A 19008-nucleotide genomic window follows, 5' to 3' on the forward strand; every position below is an offset into this window, starting at 1 on the left:
GTGATCACTTACTAGGTGAGAGAATAATCTGTAATCTGAGGCTGCTTCTAACCTGGGATCACTGAATCCTTTGGGACCCATGAGATGGCAGTCCTTGCCTTATTTTATTTTCAGTGTTTAGAAAAGCCTACTGTGTTTAAAACAAAGTAAATAAAAACTGCCCAAGCTAATTAAAATGTGGTCCAGTGTTGGATCTTCAGTTCCAAAAGAATGGGCATGTCTTATAGCATCAGTAGATTTCTACAGTCATGTATTGTAAGTTTCTGAAATGAAGTCGCACCCTACTATGGTCCTTCCCCACCCACAATGTTTTGTCCTGAAAAACTTGAGCCAAAGAATAGGTTTAATCAGATAAGTGAGAAGATACAAAAACAAAGGAAAACAGTCCAACGAAATTGTTGTTCAGTAGCTAAGATTCTTTGCAAGCCCATGGACTGCAGCACGGCAGGCTTCCCTGTCCTTCACCATCTCCTGGAGTTTGCCCAAACTCATGTCCATTGACTCAGAGATGCCATCCAACCATCTTGAATGATACCTCATTTCTTAATCTTGGTCTATGGTAGATGTCAGTTGGTGTTTGAATTAAATTAATGGGTAGTTTGGTATCTTAGAAGGCAGTTTTAAAGGGTCTTATTGAGCTAGCATCTGCTCTGGCAGATTAACGTTTCAGAGGCCCTGCTTTTTATTTTTTAAAAATGAGAATACTAGTATTAAGGTTAAATACTGTATTGGGAGCTTTTTCATGTAACTTTTTTTCCTTAATGTAAACTTGCTGGATAGCACTTTTCCCTTTTTCTTATGTTCCATTTATAAGAAGTGTCACAAGTGACCTTATGCACTTAATACATTTTGGCAAAAATTACAGCGGATAATGAAGTATTAGGTAACATTTCCTTATTACTAAGACATTTGTTTAGACAATGCTAAGAATAGCTATAATCCCAGACACTTCTCCCCAGACTTGCTTTGCTATCTGCTTTGAAACTGTCATAGTTCTAATTCAAATATTAACTGATTCCAATTACATATTATATCCTTTCTCAGTCACAATTGTATAGTTTTTTAGGGATTAAGTATATGCTAGAGACTGAGAAGTATTTTCTGATTTTCTTAGCAAGTATAAGTAAAAACCTCTTATGTGGACTCATTGAAATCTGTGACATTTTGGACAGGTCTCTGAAACCCATTTAAAAACAAATTTATTGCCTTTTCTCTTTAAGGCTGTTCTTCCTTTGATTGATTTACTAATCAACCATTCTTGGAATTTGAAAGTCAGTGATTCTTTTCTGCCCCAGCATTTCCTGTATCCAATTAGCCCTGATGAAGTTACTCTGAAATTTGTTATTCCTCTCCTTTTAACTAAATAGGAAACACATATTTTCTTTTTTTTTTTTGCTTTTACAATATCTTTTATTGGTAAAGATGGATATGAACTAATCAACAGTTCAACTAAAGTCTGTAAAGGGTTTTTGTAGACATGAATTCAATTTCTCATAATAAATCCACATTCTGTACAGTTAGAAAAACTGTGATGGTGGCAAAATAGAAAGATAATAAATCTCAGATTCAGAATGGAATAATTAAATCAAAGAGTGTTAAACATATTTTTGGAGTTGCCTCATTAGGGAGTCATGTAATGGGCTCCACTCCCATTCAAGGTCTCACAAATGGGCACTGGAATAATGCTGACTCTAAAGCCTTCTCCTCTAATCTCATCTGGTTCCGTTTTTTATTACTATGAAACAAAACCCCTTTCACATGAAGAAATAAGTGTAGATTCATTCAGATGGAATCGTTCATTTAGATCTTTTGGTGTCCTAACGATTCAAACTGATATGAAGCCAAAAAAAAAAAAAAAAAACAAAAAACTGATATGAAGCCTATAATCCTATAGGCTGACACTCAGAAAGATGAACCATTTTTCCTACTTCTGTAAATGTCCAAGGAATTGACAAATCAACACCTAGAAAAAAGCAAGGCATAATTCATCAGCACCAAGGAGAAATGATCTTCAGATGGAGCAGGTCTGTTAAGAGTCCTGATATCTCTGTGTTGATGAACAGGTTCTAATCTCCCCAGAGGAAAAATCCAATGCCTAAGGTTAACGCCTTTAGGCAAAAGGTAAAGCTCAGCAAGCGACTTGATTCTGCATGTTCATTCATCCACACTTTAAAAAAAAAGTTAATTTCAAGGTTCTGGCACTCCACTCTGTTAAACAGTTCTTTTTTGTTTTTTTGGAGGAGGAGGTTTCAGCTTAGACTGTCTTCTTTCACTACTTCATTATTTGTTAAAGTGGGAAATAGCAACTTTATTACTAGTAATTCTTCAGTTACCATTCCAAAAGCTGTACTCAGTCACATACAACAGTTTACATTTACATGACCCTCTAGTAATAGTTAAAACTGCTCGAAGGTGGCCATTACAAAATCCTGCTTGTCTTTCTTGCTTATCAAATATGACTAAACTGTTGGTGACTGGAACTCAAGTCACATAACAGTCAACCACATTGCTGGATCCGTGACCTACATCTCGGATTTGGCTAAACAGGCACACACAGCTACACCTGCTCCAGCTCTGCAGTGAGACACAGATCCAACAAGCTCTCACCTATTCAGCACTGGATCAAATGCTTCCACTGTATTTAGATATGCATTGCCATTATGACCACCAACTGCAAAGATTTTGCCCATCACTGTTTCGATCCCCTCTCCACCCCTGGGAGTGGTAAGGGCTGCTACGTGATCCCATTTGTTGCTTTGAGGGTCATACCACTCAACAGAACTCAGAGAATTATCATCAAAACCACCAACAACGTATAAGCAACCATGGAGCTCACTAACTCTATTGCCTGCTCTTTGCTGACCCATCTGTCTTAACTTCTATCCACTTACTGAGATGTGGATCATACCTCTCCACACTAGACAGAGAAGCTACTCCATCATTGCCACCTACTGCATAAACATGGTTCACGAGAGCCATGGAGCCAGCACCTGCCCGGGGAGTATTCACTGGTGCCACTGTACGCCACTGATCAGATACTATGTCGTATCTCTCCACATCATTGAAGCAGGTGCTGTCATCTAACCCTCCAATGGCATAAATTGGGCCTCCCAAGGAAGCCAGGGCAATTCCTCACCTCTTTGTGTTCATTGATGCCTTCATCATCCATTTATTAGTGAGAGGATCAAACATCTCCATGCTACCTAAATGTTCATTGCCATCATGTCCACCCACTGTATACACTTTACCTTCCACTGAGATTACATCCATGTAGCCTTCGACTGTTCATTTCTGGTCCAAAGAACCAACTGTTTTTGTTGATAGAATAGCATTCAATACTGTGGAAGGGGTCACCTGATCCACCTCCACCACCTACACAAAACAGCACTCCAGCAGTATGCTTCCTTGGGGTAGTCCGCACAGAGTATTCCAAGTCAGGTACTGCTCTGCTACTCAAGTGAAGGTGGGAATTTCTTGCTTCATCTAATAAATCTCTACATTTTAGATTTTGTTGGACAGTCTGTTCTTTTGCCACAACACCCATGAGAAAGTCAACTGGCAACAGCGGCAAACGAACCTGTGCAAGTGTTTCATCCAGCCATTGGGGATGATGTTGAGGATTGGCAAGAAGCCACTTGATGGCAGCACTGTAGACCTGCTTTTCATTCTCAGTGTTGAGGTCACTGGAGGACAAAAGCTTATGGAGATGCTGAGGTGACACACTTGGGAAGTCTTCACACTCCACCACTTCAGTAAAATGCTCACAGGCATACTGATCCGCCGTGTCCATTAGGTCTATTCACTTGTGACTTTCTGCAAAGGCTCTTAGCACCAGGCAGCTGGAGGGATGAAAATGTAACTTCGTGTATTCACAACAAGCTCTAGCCACCAGTTCATCCTGTAGAATACAGGATGCATATAAGAGAGGCTGGACATGGTCAACCGTCAAAGTGAGCCGTGAAGAATAGACAAACTTTACCAAGTCTTCTACTGCATCACCGTCAAAGTCTCTTATTTCATTCAGTGTTTGCTTGGCTTCAGCCATTTCAGAGAGAAACATGGCTTTAAAGTAGGAAATAACACAAGCCAATGCCAGTTTGTGACAGGAGATTAGCTTTGAGCCAACCTTCAGTGTGACAGCCCATCACAGAGTTCTCCATTTTCATAAAACTGAAGAAGAGAACCATGAAAATCTTTCCAAGCTTCATTTGCTTCAAAGAGAAAGGAGTCTTCTCCATCACCAAGTGAAGATCTGTTCTTTATTTGCTGTTGTCTTTTCCCTTTTGTGAAGCAATTCCTAGCCTGTTTGCATTCACAGCTTCTGAAGCCATTTGCAACACTCCTCTTTTAATACAATTCTCTTCTGAAACATCCCATTTATTCTTTTGTAAAGGATGGGGTGAAGGCAGAAGGTAGATGCAGTCCACCAAACTTCGCATAGTTTTCGAAAACTACTCAAATGCCACTGTCGTTTGCTCAGTCCTCGGCTGGTTCCCTCCGCTAGGTTCCCCACCCCCGCCCCTGTCCCCGGCTTCGCCAAGGATGCATCTGTGCTGCCAGGTTCCTGCAGCCGCGGACCCATACTTTCTATCATATGTCTAGCCTAGATGCTTTAATATGGTGTTCGTGGCTTCCTCACCTTGATTTCTGGTAATTTTTTCATTCTTACTTGCTGCTGTTTGTAATTTCCCCACCATTCCCAGTTGCACTACTTGTACTTTCTTACTATATAAATGCACATTTATGTTTTCCTGTTTTTGTTCATGCTGATCCCTCTTTTTGTGGTTGCTCTTTCTCTCTCTTTTTTACACTGTTTTATTTTTGGTAGCGCTGGGTTTGGTTGCTCTGGGTCTTTGTTGCTTCAGTAGTTGCGATGAGTAGGGGCTACTGTTCGTTGCCATGCACGGGCTTGTCATTGCAGTGGCTTCTTTTTTCACAGACTCTAGGTGCAGGGGCTTCAGTAGTTGCAACATGCAGGCCCAGTAGTTGCGGCTTGAAGGCTGTAGAACTCAGTAGCTACGCCACAGGGGCTTAGTTGCTCCAAGGCATGAGAAGTCTTCCCGGACTGGATATAGAACCCATGTCCCCTGGGTTGGCTGCTGTTGCTGTCCAGTCACTCAGTCGTGTCCAGCTCCTTGTGACCTTGTGGACTGTAGCCCATCAGGCTCCTTTGTCCACGGGATTCTTCAGGTGAGAGTACTGGGGTGGGTTGCCATGCCCTTCTTCATGGGATTTCCCCGACCCAGGGATCAAACCTGGGTCTCCTATATTGCATTGGCAGGCAGATTCTTATCCACTATACCACCAGGGAAGTCGTCTTTCTAACTGCCTGATACCCTTCTACTCATACCCTGCTCAGATATTACATACCTCTTACCAGGTCCCTCTTCCCTGCCATCACTGCTCTTGTACCTGTGTTTGCGTAGCCCTTTATATGGATAATACAGGAGGCTGTAATATGGTCATCCCAATACCTAAGTCGCTAGCTGGCTCTGAGGGTTTTGAAAGTAAGAGCCGAGTCTTCGTCCACAGCATGTGTCACACTAATAGCCGTAGTAGAAACTCAGTGAACACATGTTCTTTGAAGTTTTTCCCTTAGTTTTTTAGTTCCTTGGTTTCCTTATCTGTAAACCAAAGAGAGCCGGACACGATTTTCTTCTGGCACTAATAAATTATTTTATGATTTCCAGATAATACTTCAGTAGTATAAGGTGACAAGAAAAGTGTTTGAATTCCAAGAATGCAAGCTTTTTAAAACCTTTGACTATATAGCGACTCTTTCAGATTTTACTTTATTTGCATGTAGTTCTCTGGCACTCACATGAATTGAGAGTTACGTTAAAAACAACTGAGTCACTCTAATGCAGTAGTTCTCAAAGTATGGTCCATGAGAGGAAAACTTTTTAGGACGTTATTTGTCTGTTAACATGCTGGGATTTGTCCTGATAGTGCAGAAGCAATGGACGGTTGTGTAAAACCATGGGAACCTTAGCACAGATCAAGTCAGAGGCACTAATTATACGAGTACTAGTCATTTTATTTTTCACTGCCACACATTCATTAAAAAATGTTCATTTCACTTATTGTCCTGGGTGAAGCAGTAAAAATTATTAGTAGTAGTGTATCTTATCCCTTAAGTACACAGTTTCTTAAGTACACATGTCTTATGTGGCACTTCTGCATACTCACGTACAGAGGTTGTCTTGAAGAAAAACATTTGTGCGTTTGATTGGTTTCTGAGCTGAACAAGCTGCTTGATGGAACACCAATTTTACTTGGAAAAAATGACAAACTGATTATTCAGACAAATAGCAAATAAACATATGGTAACTATTTCTCCAAATACACCTGTTATTTAAAAAAAACTGCTTATAGTATTTGTTGCCAGTGAGAAATATTTAAAGTTTTTAAGTGCAAATTAGAATTTTGGAAAACATATCTGCCACTGTGAGACTGAGGCTGACAATATCCTAGTGATGAGATCCTGTATAATATATCAACATTTGGAAGATCTGCTTTTAACATAATGAACCAGTATTTTTCAAATGACTGATTTTCCAGAGATCAATTGTGATATTTTACAGTCATACATTGGTAAATGATCCATTCAAAGTACAAGATATGAAAAGAGTAAGAAAAGTTCTTTGATATGATTTCAGATTCTATTTTACAGCTAGCCTATAAGAAACTACCACCTTTTGAGTGTTGGTGTAATATAAAAAAAATCCACAGTTATCTGCAAAGGCTATAAAAGTTCTCCTGCCTTTTCCAACTCTACATGTCTTTGTGAGACACTTTTTTTTTAAAAAAACAAAACAATATATTTGAGGATTGAATATAGAAGCAGATATGAGAATCCAACTGTTCTCTATTTACCCATATATTAAAGAGACTTAAGCAGTGCACTTTTTCTGTCTGTTGTTTTAGAACATACAATTTATTTTAATAAAAATGGGCTATATATTAACATAATGGGGTTAATTCTGTTATTTTTAATGAATTAATAAATATTAAAAAAATTCTGTTTTGATATCTAACATAAATGCTGATAGTTATGATTCACATGAACAAAACTCTTTGGCGCCTTCAGTAGTGTTAAAGTTTAAAAAGGGTTCTGAAGCCAAACAGATTGAGAGTTGCTGCTTTGATATTCTGAAATATTTCTAAATCACTAAGGAAACATAGTATTGGCTTGCAAACAGGAGATATGACTAACCAATATATGACTAACCACGCTGTGTGTTTACTTTAAATTAGTAATGGGTTATATATGACAGGTTAGGAATTACTGCTGATTAATCAAAAAACATACATAAGCTATGTTAGATGCTGTGCTAATATGTAACAAATACTAGAAATGTGAATCATAAAATATGGCTAGTTCTGTAAAGATGTTTGGAAATGGAATGGGATGTTCAGTTTTTTCAAGGAATAGCTAGTAGAGATATCACCTGACATATTCCATTAATTTGTTTATATTCTGGCTTCTGACACTGAAATGAAAGCTCTGTGAGAGCAGTGGCTTTGTTTTATTCATTGCGGTAGTCCTGGTGCCCAGAATAGTACCTGATGCACTGAGTGCTGAGTCGCTTTAGTCGTGTCCGGCTCTGTGCGACCCAGTGGATTGTAGCTTGCCAGGCTCCTCTGTCCTTGGGATTTTCCAGGCAAGAATACTGGGAGTGGATTGCCATGCCTTTCTCCAGGGGATCCTCCCAACGCAGAGATCGAACCCGGGTTGCTTATATCTCTTGCATTGGCAGGTGGGTTCTTTACCACTCTGCCACCTGGAAAGCCCACCTGACACATAGTAGTCACTTAGTAAACATTTTTTGTGTAAACAATTTTATTTTACCCCCCGTTGTTCAATATTTTGCTATGTATGTAATTCTAGGTTGGTAGTTTTCTTTCAACACTTTAAAGATTCCATTGTTTTCTGGCTTCTGTTGTTTGTGGTAGTAGGAGGAGGCTAAAGTGAAAGTGAAGTCGCTCAGTCGTGTCTGACTCTTTGCAGCCCCGTGGACTGTAGCCTACCAGGCTTCTCTGTTCATGGGATTCTCCAGGCAAGAATACTGGAGTGGGTTACCATTTCCTTCTCCAGGGGATCTTCCCGACCCAGGGGTTGAACCCAGGTCTCCCGCATTGGAGGCAGACGCTTTAACCTCTGAGCCACCAGGGAAGCCCAGGAGGAAGCTAAGGAACTTTTTAATCTGAGTGTTTGTAATATTTTTGACTTTGTGTCTAGTTGTGGTTTTCTTTATGTTTATTTTGCTTTGTGTTTTCAGATCCTTTTGAATCTTTGGGGGTGATGTCTTATGTGTTTTGGAAATTCTCAGTTTTGCCTTTATCCCGTTTCCTCCAGGTGCATATATATTAGAGCTTGTTATTATGTTCCATATGTGTTCGATGCTCTTTTGTGTATCTTATATCCTTTTTTCTCTGTGCTTCAATTTGATTGATTTCTACTGATCCGTTGTCTGAGTCTCTACATCTGTCTTCTCCTTTGTCTGATTTGTTATTAAACACCCCTCAATTATTTCAGGTACTATATTCTGGAGTTTCCATTTAATTCTTTTATACTGATGCTGATTTTCTAGTGATATTTTTCTTTTTCATTTGTGTTACATCTTCTGCATTATATTCTCCAGCATATTAAGAATTTATTACTTAAAGTTTTGTCAGCTAACTTCCAACATCTGAATTATGTTAGTCTCCACATACTATTTTGTTCTCAGTCACGTGTTCTTGTCATTTGACATATTTTGCTTACATGCCAGTACGTCTATATAAAGTATTTAAAGATTCTGAATGATGATTGATTCCTCCAGAGAGGGTTTTTATTTTTCTTTCTGCTTGACAGTGAGGGTGGCGAGTGGCTGTCTTAATCCAGTAAGGTTGAGTTCTAGCCCTGTTCAGTTCTAGTCTGTCTCTTAGCTGCCATTGGCTTTTTTTTTCCCCCTTCAACTAAGAACTGATATTTTTTCAGCAGTCCCTCTCCTAAGGGCTCCCAAACTTTATTTCATTCCCAGACTGCTGGAAGCACCAATCTGTCTTTCAGAGGCTCTAGATTTTTAGTCCTGGCCCTGTGTGATCCCAGGATTCAGTAAATGTTCTGGGTGGAAGACCAGCCATTCCTCTACCCCTTCAAGTCTCAGTATTAGCTTAATTTTGTTGTTGCAATAAGTTAACACAAAGTTAGTGACTCATTATTTTACAGTTGAGAAAGTCAGAAGTTCAAAGTGAATCTCACTGGGCTAGAATCAAGGAGTTGGCAGGCTGTGTTCCTTCTGGAGGTCCTAGGGGAGAATCTGTTCCCTTGACAGTTTCACTACTAGAGGCTGCCTGCATTCCTTGACTTATGGCTTCTTAACTCTAACCTTCAAAGTCAGAAAAGCATAGCATCTTCAGTACTTTTCTCCACTTTTGCCTCCTCCTTCTTTTAAAAAGACCCTTTGATTACGTTGGGTTGACCTGGAAAATCTCTAAGTCAGCTAATTAGCCCCTTTAGTTACGTCTGTAACAGTAATTCCTCTCTGCCATGTATTATAAATTCGTGGGTTCCAGATATCAGGATGTGAACATCTCCAGGTGGGGAAACTGCTTTTCTGCCTGTCAATAGCGTCCTTCTGTGGTAGATTATCAGCATTCTGCTTTGCTCCCAGAATTCTCAAGTGCCTCCAGGTAAAAACCCCTGAAGTTGTAAAATTACCAACTTCTTCAGTTTTTGTTGCCTTCACACCTCTCTGCTGTTTTCAGACATGATTTTGGGACATTATCCAGCTTTTCTGGTTCTGGATGGGGATGGTTGTTTACATCTTAACTATATCCTACCTGAGAATGGAATAATAAATATTTTTTTAAAATCAGTCAATATCCTTAGTCTATCAGATCTGTCTTGGAGATTTTTGAAGCTTGCTTTCCATGGGTGCATACAGCCACACTGTGGGCTTTTGAACTTCAATTCCAGCTAGCAAGTATGACAATTTAAAGATTGGAGTAAGGGAATGTTTGAGATTTGGGAAATTAACAGGATAGAGGGGGAAAAAGATCTAATTTACTCATTTTTATGTAAGGAAAGATTTGTAAACATAGAAGTGGTAATAATTGCTGTTATTTATGAACTATGCTAGGTGTTTTCATTCATGTTTATTACAAAGTCCCAAGAAAGTAGCATTATCTCCATTATATAGATGAGTAAATTGAAGTTAGAGAAGCTGAGAAATTATTTTCTCAGGGAATCTCAGAGTTTCTCTGTTACAGACTGGTGGAGGACATTGAAACTGGGTCTTTTTGACTTAAGATAGAAATTCTTTCTGCTATACCAAACTTTTTCAGATCTTAGTTGGACTTTATGACTGAGTCAAATCCTCATACTTAAGTTTTCTTTGCTGAAAACTTTATAGTACTAAAATAATCTTTTATTTTCGCTAATTGACTAATTTTAAATGTCTCTTGTGTTAGTTATCTATTGCTGCATAACACATTACGTAGCACTAGGGGTTTAGAACAGCAAACATTTATTATAGTTTTAGGTTGCTTAGCGGGGTGATTCTGGGTCAGGGTCTCTGATTAGGTTGTAGTCGTCCTGTCAGCCTAGGATGCATTTATCTGAAAGCTTGGTTTGTATTGAAGAACTGCTTTCAAGAGGACTCACTCACATAGTTGTTGGTAGGAGACTAGTTCTTTATCACATGGGCCTTTTCACTGGGCTACTTTAGTGTCCTTGCTACAAGTTAGCTGACTTCCAACTAGACCAAGTAGTCCAAGGAACCTAGACAGATACAGTAAATGTTTTCATGGTTTAGCCTTACTTTGTGATGTCTGCATTGTCCTATGGTTATACAGGGCTTCCCTGGTGACTCAGTAGTAAAGAATTTGCCTACCAATCAGGAGACCTGGATTCAATCCCTGGGTCCAAAAGGTCTCCCAGAGAAAGAAATGGCAGCCCACTCCAATGTTTCTGCCTTAGAAATCCCGTGGACATAGGAGCCTGGCAGGCTGCAGTCCATGGGGTCACAGAAGTGTCATGACATGACTTAGTGACTAAACAGCAGCAGTTGATTACAAGTCAGACCTATTCACTGTGGGAGGGAACTGCACATCCCGGAGGGCAAAGATCACTGGGGGCCATCTTGGAGGCTGGCCTGCCACACATACTGTGTGAAAAGGAAGGGAAAGATACAGGATTGTGGTTATGACACTTTATTTTATTAGTTCCAGGATCATGAGATTAAAAAAATTTTTTTTACATTATGCTTAGTAAATAACAAAAAGGGGACTTGAAAGCTCCCCAAACTGGGTGTATATATAAAGCTCTTAAGTACATAATAATTACTTTGTCTATTTAATTCATATTTCTTACCTTATAAAACTCATACCTTATCTAAGACTAGAGTCTGACCCACCTACATTACTGTGTGACCTTAGACTAACTTTGTTTATAGTCTGAACCTGCCCTTGCAAAAGGAAAGGTTTGGACATGATTTCTAAAGCTCCTTTCTAGGTATAAAATTCAGGTGACAAAAGATAAGTAGTGTGAATGCTTTCAAGATAGGAAGCTGAAAGACCAAAGCCTCCTTTCCATCTGATCTAATGGCCCTGTCTATCTTGAAATTGGTCCTCTTGGATTTTATAACACTATTCCTAAAAACATTATACATCTTCCTGTCATCGTGTTCTGCCAAATCTGTACTGAACTTTCATGTTCATGTGCTTCCCCTTGGTGTGCTTTGGCAGTCGGTGTACAAAGATGATTGGAGAACACTTTCCCTTCCAGGGCGCCTAGTCTAGGAAAGGCAAACACATAAATAAATCCTTGACTGTAAAGGCAGTAACTAGGACCCATAATGCCTGCTTTTATCCACGTGTAGCTTAATCTCAGTTATATCCTGTTTCTTGATTTGCTCTGGCCTGGTTTTCATAGTTGAGTATCTTAGTGTATTGCCATTACCCAGAAATCCCACACCTACCAGTTTGTCTTTTGAGCTGTTATTTCTACACCAGGTCAACCCTTGATGTGTTTGTACTTTTGTTGTAGTTAGACTGCTCTTTGCTGCTTGGTTAAGGAAAGCCTTGCCTTCTGAAGACAGTAGCTGGTTTTTAGGAAAGAAGGAAAGTAGTCCTTTGGATAAGTCTTGCTAGAAGATATTAGAAGTTATTAGAAGGTTCTCATTGGCAACATCAGAAAAATTAAGAGTGAAAAGGGTGATATTGATGGAAAATAGGGCCTTATCAGTGTGGTGTGATTACCACAGATTTTTTAGGAAACCCTGAATGTCTCCTTTTTTTCTGAGTGGTCATCCTGTTCAATTTTATGACTGTCAAAAATGTCCATACTTGGTCTGTTTATGGCCTGAGAAAGTACACCGTATCTTTACCAGTCTTTATAGGCAGTGGGAGTGGGACAGGAAATGGTGCTTAGGAGGAACCTACTAAGCCTAGGGCTTCTTGAGCCTAGAGGGTTCCATTAACTAGGTTACCAGAGGATGAAGATTAGGATAAAAGATTCTTAGCCAGATAGATCAGACTTCTCATAATTTGACGTTTATCTACTTTACGCATCATTTCTTCACACTCATCTTGACACAACAAAATAATAGTCCCTGTGAAATGATAGTCCCTGTGAAATTTTCCTTTGTGACTGTCTTCTTTCCTTTCAAATGCTTTTCCCCTAATAAACTCATTAATACTTCAAGACTCACCTTAAACATCTTTTCATCTTTGAGTCTTTCCCTTTGAGTGGGTCTCAGAATTTTGTATATATAATACTATTATTTTAAAAATAATCTGTTATTCTCTTGCTAGTGGAATTTGAAAATCCTTGATCAGTGTGTTAACTTTGGTATTCTCATTGACTCCCACATTTCCTGAAACATGGCTAATAAACGTGGATTTGAAGAGTCAAAATTAAATGTGAATGAGTTTTATTATTGATAAAAAGAAGACTTGCCCCTATGTTTTTCCTTTATGAATGGTTCACATTCCTCTTCTGTTGACTTCATTGAATTAAATCTTCTCTCATTCTCTAATATAGTTTCCATTTTTTTGTTTTGAACCAGTTGTTAAGGGAATATTAGTCATCACAACAGTTCTCTGAAGTAGATGGTATTTTTACTACTTTATGGATAAGGAAACTGAGACTTAGAGGAATTAAGTAGCTTGCCCAGGCTTTGATGGTTGGGCTCGGAACTCAGTATTTTACATCATTAAATATAAATAAAACGTATATGACTGCTCTTGTCTTACGTGCTGGGTATTTTCTGTTTGTCTCCCCAGATCTGCTCTACCTTTCTCTCTCCAACTCTCTGTGCCCCAGGAGACTAACTTGTACAGTCAGTGGGCTGTTTTATGACTTTATGCTGTTGCTTATGAATCCAAATAAATAATAAACCAGTGTGGGGATAGAGGCAGAAGTCTACTATGTACCCCATTTAAACTTTGCATCCTACATATGTACCATCTTCAAGAAAATTTCAAGCCAAAATTGGTATTTATAACATTTACTACTTTCCATTCCGATTTAAGCATTAAAAACAAAGTTTTAACACTAAAAATTGATGTATGTTATAGAATGCACACATGTATAATGTAAACTTTATTTGGATTTATATATGAAATTGCAAACTGAGACCAGTAGTCCTCAAAGTCTGCATTCTCCTGACAGAAACATTGAGAGGTTCTAGGTGAATAGCGTTGTGAAATTGTTATCGATGCACTAGATAACAAATGCTTCATATATTTAAAGGGATATTAGCTGATTTGACTTATTTTGCTCAATGAGAAAATGTTTCTTTTGTGAAGTTCTTAGAGGACCGTATTACTGATAACGCAGTTTAAAGTCAAATCTAAGCATGTCTTTATCTTTCAACCTTCTGTTCTTATAAAACAAAAACTTAGAGTGAGCCTCATTGTTATTTAATATGAAAGTAATAGTCCTTTGAAAAGAAAATATGTATGTGTATGTATATATAATTTTACTTAACCAGTCTGACTTTTAAAATATAATCATTACATTTCATTGGCCCTAAACATTTTGTTTATTTTGTATTACTATAATCATCTCAACTCACATTGCATTAATATAGTTACACTGGGTCCTCGGAATATATGAGTATCTGTAGCTTGATTTATAATGTTGCATTCCACTCAACTATAAAGCTGAAAGGGTGAGACTAGCACTTTAAAATTTACAAAAATCGTCTAGTCATCCTTACGAATGAAAGTATAATATATAAACAATAGTTAAAGAATGAAGGATGACAGTAAACTTGTCAGGTATTTGATATCAAAGTCAACACAATTTTTGATTCATGTAGAGTAAGATTAATAAGAATGAAGAAGATCTTAAAGGTTATGCTGGCCACCAAGTAAGTGCACTGTCTCCCTGTTAAGTGATCCCTGAGCCTATTCTTAAATGCCTACCATGACTTAAACCCCCCACAGCTGCTCTAGAAGTAAGCGCATTTCATATTTGAACAGCTCTGATTTTGAATTTTTCCATATGTTAATATCTGTTTCTCTGTAGCTTTTTTCTAGAACCTACCTGATTCTAATCCTTTCTCATGATAGCCTTTCTGTAATTTTTAAAGAGTTATTTAACATATTGGAGATTACCAATGCGTTAAACTATATTTAGGCTAATATTTTTGTGTGTGTGCAGAATCTATAATAAAGCTTCTGCTTCACTTTTTAAAAAAAATTTGTTTTAATTGAAGGATAAATGCTTTACAGAATTTTGTTGTTTTCTGTCAAACCTCAGCATGAATCAGCCATAGGTATACATGTATCCCCTCCCTTTTGAACCCCCTCCCATCTCCCTCCCCATCCCACTCCTCTAGGTTGATACAGAGCCCCTGTTTTGAGTTTCCTGAGCCATACAACAAATTCCTATTGGCTATCTATTGTACAGATGGTAATGTAAGTTTCCACATTACTCTTTGCATACATCTCACCCTCTCCTCTCCCCATGTCTGTAAGTCTATTTTCTATGTCTGTTTCTCCTTTGCTGCCCTGTAAATGGATTCTTCAGTACCATTTTTCTAGATTACATATATATGCATTAGAGTATGATATTTATCTTTGTCTTGCTGACTTCACTCTGTATAATAGATTCTAGGTTCGTCCACCTCATTAGAACTGATTCACACTCTGTATGATAGATTCTAGGTTTGTCTACCTCATTAGAACTGATTCAGCTGTGTTCTGTTTATGACTGAGTAGTTAGTATTCCATTGTGTACATGTACCACAACTTCTTTATCCATTCATCTGTCAGTGGACATCTAGGTTGCTTCCGTGTTCTAGCTGTTGTAAAGAGTACTGCGGTGAACAGTGGAATGCATGGGTCTTTTTCAGTTTTGGTTTCCTCAGGGTATATGCCTAGGGGTAGGATTGCTGGGTCATAGGGTGGTTTTATTCCTAGTCTTTTAAGGAATCTCCATACCGTCTTCCATAGTGGCTGTATCAATTTACATTTCCACCAACAGTGCAAGAGCATTCCCTTTTCTCTACACTCTCTCCAGCATGTATTGTTTGTAGACTTTTTGATGAGGTCCTTCTGACCAGTGTGAGGTGATATCTCATTGTAGTTTTGATTTGCATTTCTCTGATAATGAGCGGTGTTGAGCATCTTTTCATGTGTTTGTTAGCCATCCGTATGTCTTCTTTGGAGAAATGTCTGTTTGGATCTTTTTCCTACTTTTTAATTGGGTTGTTTTTCTGGTATTGAGTTGTATGAGCCGCTTATGTATTTTGGGAATTAATCCTTTGTCAGTTGTTTCATTTGCTATTATTTTCTCCCATTTTGAGGATTGTCTTTTCACCTTGCTTATAGTGTCCTTTGCTGTGCTTCACTTTTTATGGATTGTTAAAGATTGTTATGAACTGGTATTTTGGATTCAGACCGGTCTGTGTCTGCTCAAAGTTACAGAAAGTAGGATGCTGCTGCAGCGCTTACGCATCCTGTTCTGTTAAATAAATGCCAGGCAAAGCAGAAGCAGATGTTTCTTCATACTCTCATTGCAGACATTGGCAAATTTTGCATAACAAGTGAATAGCTAACTCATCCTGATGTTACTCTTTTATTAATAGTCACTGTTGATGTTATATATTCTTTCCTTTAAGGGAAGAGAAGTTATAAGATTTGCTGACAGCCAAAATCTCATTCAGAAAAATGAAGCAGCCATACTTAGGTTTAGAACACAGATATCAGTTTGCATTTTGACCTGTTCAGTGACTGTCTTCCAACAAAGAATAGACAGTTCTTCAAAATTATACACATTTTGCTAATTAGAAATCTCTTGGAGAATCTCACTGCCATTCATTTTCAACTAGCATCAGGTATTTTGGGAAAGTGTGTCTGGATATTTCAACTCTTGTTTAAACAGAATGTGGCCTTCCCTGGTGGCTCAGTGGTAAAGAATCCTTTTGCCAATGCAGGAGACATGGGTTCAGTCCCTGAGTCAGGAAGATCTGGAGAAGGAAATGGCAGCCCACTCCAACATTCTTGCCTGGAAAATCTTATGGACAGAGGAGTCTGGGCTGCAGTCCATGAGGTCACAAAAGAGTTAGACACGGCTTAGCAACTAAACAACAACTACTATAATATTTCCTCTGACTCTGCATTTATATAAAAGCAGTTGCTGGACAGTATTGACTGGTTGACTCTGTTTAAAATGTTTTCTACTGCCCTTTTCTACGCTTCTGAATCAGTTTAAGTGAAGACTATTATGAAATTGTGACGGAAATTTCTTATCTTTGTTAATCAGGGTTTTCTTCATTCTGTGTAACCAAAGCAAAATACAGAAATAAGTTGCATGTGTAGCCTCTGATTAAAAAAAATTTTTTTAAACAGTTTTAGTATTCTCAGACTGTTATTTTTTTTAAGAATTAGACTGTCATTTTTTTGTTTGACTGTGCATATATTTTCTTGGCTCAAAATTCAAAAAGTACAAAGGATAAAAAAGAAAATTTCCTGCATTAATATCTTAACTACCTGATTCCCTCCCTCAGAGCTAACCACTACTATTATTATCTTTATTCTTAGTACTTTTCTTTTAAAAGTAGAACTCCCACAGTTCTCCTAACCTGATTTTTATCCTCCTTTTAAGATCCTAAATATGATTATTTTATGGATTCCAAAAATAATGCTTCGGTTTAATTGAAAAAGGTATATAAGTTGAGTACTTGATTGATTTTTACCTAATATTTTCTTAGCTACACTGTTCTGGGGGACTACAGATACTGGACAGTTGTTTTAAGGTGGTTTGTATAAATAAATTATAATACAATGACATGTCTAGCAGTAGAATTACAGGAATAAAAAAGGACTGTTTAGTGATATTTTCTGGAAAGTACCGACAGGTGGAAGTGGGTCTGAAGCTGGGTTTTGAAAAATGAATAGTAACTTAGGCAGATGGGATTGGAGATGGAATTCCAGACAGAGGAGGAAGAGCAATAGAATGTACAAAAGGTAGAAGCTGTTACTGGTCTAGATTGTTGAATGAACAGTAAGGGTTGGGAAGTAGTGTGGTGAGAGCTGGAGATAGACAGGTTACGCATTTTGTGAAAGGTTTTAGCATAGTGCTGAATTAGATGAGGCCAGTTGAAACAACTAAACTCTTAATATAGGATTAGTGTTGAGAAGAACCACTTTGTTGGCAGTCTAGGGAGTAAATGAGAACAGGGTGACATTAGGAAGCAGGGAGAGTAGTGAGAAATGTATTATAATCTGGGCAAGAAATACATGATGAGGTTATGAAAGCGGGAGTGGAGAGGTGGGAGAGGTATTCAGGTGTTAGGAGGTAGCATCAGTGAGAACTGAATTATTTTATTAGGGGACAAAATAGTTTAGTGGTTAAGACTTTGACATTGTATAGAACTTAGTTCTGGCTTTTTTTTTCCTTACCTTTTACAGCTCTGTGACTTTGTATCAGTTATATAATTTTAATCAATTTCCTTTCCTCATCTATTATAATGTAGTTGAAGCTTTAAGCAGCCTGCATTTAACTTTCTGAATTAATAGTTCCTTTCCATTTTCCCAGTAAAGCAGGCTTATTTGATGTTCATGGCAAGCTCTCAGCTTGTTAATCTTCCGAGATAAGTAAAACTAAATGATGAAATTAACCAGTTGCATGGGACTCATCATACTATATGATGCCATTTATACGAAGTGTCCAGAATAGGCAAGTCCTTGGAGACAAAAAACAGGCTGGTTGGGGAAAGAGGAGAACAGGGAGTGACTGCTAGTGAGTATGGGGTTTGTTTTGGGGATGATGAAATGTTCTAAAATTGATGGTTAACAAACACATCTATGTGTCACAACTCTGAATGTAATCAAAACCATTGACTCACATTCTTTGAATTTTATGGTGTATGGATTTGAGGTAACAGGAAAACTCCACATCACTTTTAAAAATACAGTTGATAGTTTTGTGTGTGTTTACTGTATCTTAGAAATTGGCCTAAATGGCACTAACACATTGTTTTAAGTCACCCAAGTAATCTAGATGTGGTGTGAGCAAACATTTTTACATAGTTACGAAAATACACAATAATAAAATGCTGAAATATGACTTTCATTCAATGATTCCCACTAATAAACTTGAATCACACAGGCCTTGGCACTACAGTAGAAATTTTTGTGTGTAATAATTGCCATTTTAATATTTCATAGAAAGTCTTTGGACGTGATAGCTTCTTGTGTGTTAAAGAGCAACCTCTATTCAAAGAAATTGTGTGGCGTGGTTACAGAAATACCTGCTGTATCTGTAACTGCTGATGGTATTAAAAATACTGATTCTTTTGCCTTTGGCAATGGTACTATTTCTACTTGAAAGGGAATAATATGGAAGTCGAGAATAGTTTATTTAGTATGTGTATGGGAGAGTTGCGGATATGAAGTTTAGGTATTTTGCTATAGAATGTAGGTATGTTTTCTGGCTCCTCCCTCTCCTGTATATACTTTGACTTTAGTTTTTATCAAGTCTGTCTATCTGGCCTTTGCCGCTGTGGC

General features: G+C 38.1%; 1 protein-coding gene and 1 pseudogene across 2 annotated transcripts in view; one reads left to right on the plus strand and one right to left on the minus strand.

The window, feature by feature from the left end:
• The window catches only part of ARIH1 (ariadne RBR E3 ubiquitin protein ligase 1), a 102643-nt gene that overhangs the window by 9643 nt on the left and 73992 nt on the right, over positions 1 to 19008 (plus strand). The gene's annotated exons all lie outside the window — the stretch shown is intronic.
• Positions 2482 to 4582, minus strand: LOC138443992 (kelch-like protein 8 pseudogene; annotated as a pseudogene).

This window comes from Ovis canadensis, chromosome 7 (assembly GCF_042477335.2).
Source record: "Ovis canadensis isolate MfBH-ARS-UI-01 breed Bighorn chromosome 7, ARS-UI_OviCan_v2, whole genome shotgun sequence".
NCBI classification, from domain to species: domain Eukaryota; kingdom Metazoa; phylum Chordata; class Mammalia; order Artiodactyla; family Bovidae; genus Ovis; species Ovis canadensis.